Consider the following 5,821-nt stretch of genomic DNA (forward strand, 5'->3'; position numbering starts at 1 on the left):
TAAAAAAGGCCAGCGACATCAGAAAATAAACTGCACTGCAGAAAAAGAAAATTAATAGATAAAATCCAACCTGTGCGGTAGGGAAGAAGGTAGTGTTACAGGAAAAGAATCCACAAGTAACAAATAAAGCAGTGCAATACTAGTTGCACAAACAACCTAAAATGGCAAGAAATTTATTAGTTTACTTAATAGCTTTTAAAATCACACAAGCCCTGATCGTGTTTCCATCACTTCTTTTCAAAACCTAAGAGTTCACCATACAGCAGATGACAAAACACTGGTTTCTTGTTACATGGTGGGTGTAAATACTGTACAGTGCCAAGAAACACAGCTGTCCTGCTGAAAAAGACTTCCTTCACTAGTAACAAGAGATCTAAGATGTTTGTAAGGGTTTTTCTCCCACTGTTTGCAGAAAAAGAGGGAGTATGTATGTGTCACAGAGGTGAACAAGGGTGAAAAATGGCTTCAGGAATTTTACAGAAATTTTCCCAGCTCCTACTCAAATGTTTTTTTGTTTGCCAGATACAATGGTCTAAATTTGCTTGATTCCTTCACTGTATTTCCACCTTACTGTCTCTGCTGGTGTTAACGCTTCCAGGGTTTTGGTCCCGTAGACCAAACAGTCTGACCACGAGAGCACAGTGGTGATAGCACACTGTGAGACTATCAATATTCACACACGCTTCCAAAAATCTGGGCCACAGTGCTGCTACTCGTAGTGTTGTGTGCGTTACAATTGAAACAGACGACATGCAGGCTGTGCTCTGAGGAGGTGAGACCTTCTGTTTCTGTCAGGAGCAAGCAGATCCTCTGCTTTTCATCCTCAAGTTCTCTATACGGAAGCAGTTAAAGTTATGAATTGTCGGTCTCCATGAAAAACTTCCTCGTTAGAACAAACGCCCTTGAACAAATTCACAGATTGCATATTTCTGGTAGAAGGTTCTCTTGTTAAGGATGACTTGCCTTGTTAAATTTACTCTAGTTTATATGAAGATTATAGCAGATGGTTTCTTAAAGATGGTTTCTAAAACCTCCAACCTGGGCCACAGGCCTTGCTATGAAATAAGCTGTAAGTGCTATATATCAAACCATGTTAAAAGCATGTTAAAATGGCCAACTTTATTATTCCAAAACTAGAAGATGCTGGAGTTCAGGGCAGCTTATCAGCTAGTCTTATCACTGGATGAACCCAGGGAATGTGAAGGCCTTTGCCTTCGAAACGCTCAGGAAGAGAGGCATCAAACTAGTTTGTTACCAGAGAAGGCCAGGGGAGCCCAGGAGAACTTCATATTGTCTCCTGACTAAGGCTGTGCATTTCTTCTGGTTGTCAGGATCTGGTCCACAGTCCCCAGTAATCTTTCTGATCTACATACTTGCAACACACGCTGCAATTTAATTTAGTAAAATTAGGCATTGCAGTTTTGCTGTAGACACAGAGGCTGCCTCTTGGTGACAACAGTTAATGAGCTGTGGCAGGAAGCTTTCATCCCACCTGTAAATGCATTTTCTAGGATACCACATATTACTATCTTTACTCATAATCAGATTAATCTCCTGACTGCACCCTTTTTTTTTTTTTTGCCCTTTTATAGAAGGGAGCTGGTTACTAGCAGGCAGAGGTTTTTGTAAAGGGAAGTATAAAGAGTTGCAAAATCCACAACTTCCTTTGTGACTACCTACCGCCACAGCTCTGATTAGTCAGAGTCTTTCTTTTAGCCGTATATGGCAATCTCATAAAAAAACAGAAGAGAAATCAGGTAACGAACTGCAAGGCTGGGACTGTCACAGGAGCCAATTAAATGCAGAGACGAATAATACATATATAAAAGGGCATCAGAGGGTAGGGTTAAGATGATACCTTTTAAAGTCAAAGGAATTTTGTGCTGAGGTCACACTGCAAGATGACCAGTGGCCTAAGCCTACAACAATTTTCATCAAATATCAACATTTTTTGCAGGATTTCACTTACTGTTACTGTAGGTGGTCTGCAAAAAAAAAAAAAAAAAAAAAAATCAAGTTTGCAACCAAAATAGAAAACACAGTGTAATGGCATTAAAAATAAGTACAATGACTCTTGTGATCAGTAGGCCCTAAAACATGAACAAGGTTTTTATAATCTCAATTCACTGTTTTCAAGAGGTCAAGTTTGACCTTGTTGGCAAAGGCCAGACTTCTGCAATGTACGGTAGCTAAAATGCTGAGTAATAATTGGAAGTTAGAAGTATTGAATGTGTTTCCTTCATGTGAATGCAACTAACAATAAGCTCTCTGGAACAGAAGTCATCGACATCTCTCTGCATAGTCTTTGGCACAGTAGGGTCCCATTCTGTGCTGGACTTTAATAATAATAATAATAATAATAATAATAATAATAATAATAATAATAAAATGTTACCACAGTGGAAGGTATGTATCATATCAATGACAAACGAGAACGATTCTCTGCATCACTGCCACTAGAGGGTAATGATCTTAACATATGTGTACATGACTGATCAACAGCAAGACCTCTCTGTTCTAACTCAAGGTAGGAAAAATATAATTTTAAAGAAGCTAAAAGATAATCTAGGTAAGACAAATGAGCTTGATATAAACAAGGGTGCTCAACACACTGTTTAAATTCCAGGTTGTTATCTTGTAGTGGTTTCCTTAAACTGAAAAGCAGTACTGTTAGAATTACTGCGAATGAAGGCCATAGTCTTGGCAAACTAATAAAAGCCAAAAAAATTAATTTCATAATTTCACACAAGCCTAAAGTACACTTTTTTTTTTTTTTAATAAAAGGATTTGGGGTTTTGAAGGTGTGCTTTTTGCACTCTGCAAACAAATTCACATCTATCACTAGTTCATAAAAATAGCAACAAACATTTCCAGAATTCTGTTGTTTCTTCTTTCCTCCACTTTTTTATATACCAGTATATTCTTGAATGTCCTTAAAAGGCTTCTTAGTGTATTCTCTCTCTCTTACTGGTGGAAACCAAGTGGCTTGAGAAACCTAACTAACTCAACTAGAGCATCTGAAAATACATTTGAGGAAGTGACTAGTCATTTAAAGAGTGTTACAAACTATTACACTTATGAACCTGATTTCTAGCTTGATTTTATACACTCTTGGTGTTAAAAGATTATACGAAAAGGTGTTAGTGTGTGAAATTGTTAGTCTTGGAAATTCCCCCACAGTAGGAGCATAATTTGTGCAATTTAATGCTAGTATCCTGTGGCTTCAGGAGTACATCTGCGCTGTAGATTACAGCTTAGTGCTACAGGCAAGCGGCCAAGTGCCATCCAGTAGCTACAGGAAGCTCAGTTTAGACTGACAGGCAGGGCAAATAAACCGAGAATCACCTCTGTTACACGTGGGCAAGACTTAAACAAAAAGGGCAAAACATCACACATCTTCTTTGCAAAAGCAGCTGCTTGGAGCTGAGGAAGGCCAGATATCCTTCAGTAGCTTTGACTGGTTCAGAGCTCAATAGTTAGACAAGAGAGGTCATGACATTACCATGCGTTTGTGAAGATCATAGACACGCTGACAAATAGACTTAGCATAAGGTCAGTTAGACTAGAATCTCTAGCCCTGTATTTCCAGTCAAGAAAATATATCATAAAGACAGAGATACAATATGAAATGCAACCTTTAGGGAAAAAAAAAAAAAAAGACTTCTGAAGTGTCAAAGAAAAGAAGAAAAAACTAACTTGAATTTGAAAATTTTGCTTTTATTTATTCTGTATGTTTACCCTTTCTCCTTAGGCATCAGTCGGAAATTCATTAATTCTGATAGAAACCAAACAATTGCAGCAGACTTTCTAGTAAGTGCTTATGTAGTCCAGGGAAGGAGCTTTACCAGGAATGGAATTTTGTCCTCGTGGTACATATTGTGTTTACAGAGTTCGTGGGAAAGAGATTAAAATAATTTATTATAAGAATTTTTACTCCCACATATATGCCAATAAACCTGAGAATCACATTTTCAACGCATCTGAAGCGCCCAATGTAAGCTACACAGTTAACTTTCTTGACATATTTCGCCACCGTGTGGACAAATAAGCTTCAAGCAGTTTCGATTAACTGCTGAATTTGTGCTCACATTACATGAACTTCCTATTCATTTCCTCAGGTTTGACTTGCTATGTCTTGATCCCGCTGACACAACCTGGTTACCTTATGTGGCTCTAGTGACGACCAAGGCACACCAGAATCAGTAGGTATTTATTCATCCATGACCATCTTGGAATGCTGCTCAATGCGTTTTTAACTCCGAACTGGCAACAAGAATACACTACATGTTTTTATAAAGCTTTGCATACCACAAAAATTTAAGAAAACTGGGTATTTGGGGAAGTTAATGTTATCAGAACTTTTACTTGGTACAAAAGAATAAAAAAAAATGGGAACTCTGCCATGACTGTTATACATTATTTTCTTGCTTTGGTATGTTATAAAGGAACTGTTGAAAAGACACGGATCAAACTGTCGTTTCAAGCCACAGGCCAAAGCTGCTAACCTGTCCCATAGAATCTGGTTGCAGGAACACAACCATCACTACATTTGGGGGAAGATGCATGTGCACATCTTCCCCTTGGCTGGAAGGAGGCTTCATGTCGAGGTCTGGCTGCAAACAAACTACAGCTAGACAAACCGTGGGTGAGGCATGGCTATTGAGAACGTGAAGCCCTCAATGTATTTCTTACAGGAACCAAACCCAGTGACTGCAAGGACAAGGGGAATGCTGCTGAAGTAACATAACTGAGGTGGAAAGAAACAGTTATTGATCTGAAAAAAGTGAGTTTGGGGACCAGTATTGCAACCATTTAGATTTTTTTTTTTTCTCAAGTATTCCTGTCTCATAGTGAAGGGTGGCCGATGCCCAAGTGCTGTCCCTGCCACCTGCGTTTTCTTCTCAGCCCCAGTATGGCCTTTACTTTCCAGCCTGGTGTGATTTTGGAAGCCGTGAGATAAGAGTTTGACCTATTCACTGAGAATTTTTTTATATTTTCCCCCCAATGCCATGGCAATTCGCCTGACTGTATACCCTGAAAACGACCTGACAAGGCACCTTCGCCTTCTCTGAGGAGCACTGCCCTGGGCAGTCGGTCTTCCCCAGTCACAACACACAAACCTCTGAGTTTTCACCACTCTTTCCCCCTCTACTCAGCCCTGGTGAGCCCCCACTTGGAGTACTGCATACAGCACAAGGATGTGGAGCTTTTAGAGCGGGTCGGAGCACCTCTCCTACAAAGAAAGGCTGAGAGAGCTGGGCCTGTTCAGCCTACAGAAGAGAAGGCTCAGGGGTGACCTCACTGCAACCTTTCAGTACTTGAAAGAGACTTATAAAAAAGATGGAGAACTACTCCTTGCTCAATCAGGTATTGACAGTATGAGGGGGAATGTTTTTTTTTAAAAAAGAGGGGAGATTTAGAGGTTGGAAGTAAATTTTTCACTCAGAGGGTGGTGAGGCACTGGAACATGTTGCCCAGAGAGGTTGTGGAAGCCCCATCCCTGGATGTGTTCACAACCAGGTTAGATGAGACCCTGAGCAACCTGATCTAGTGGGTGCCATCCCTGCCTATGGCAAGGGGGGTTGGAACTGGGTGATCTTTGAGGTCCCTTCCAACCCAGGCCATTCTATGATTGTTTTTGGGCTGCGCTTTAGGGCCGAACTGCCTGTGCGGCTGAGGTGAGCCGAGAGCCCCCGATCAGCGGGGAGAGCCTTTCCCCACACCGGCCCCAGTCTCAGGGGCTCCCAAGCAGCCATCCCAGGCTTTCCACAGCGGTCTCTGTCACCGCCCGCCTCCCTGGACGAGCAGCCCCGGTCCCGCC

This window comes from Anser brachyrhynchus (genome assembly GCF_964034855.1).
Source record: "Anser brachyrhynchus genome assembly, chromosome: 12".
Taxonomy (NCBI): domain Eukaryota; kingdom Metazoa; phylum Chordata; class Aves; order Anseriformes; family Anatidae; genus Anser; species Anser brachyrhynchus.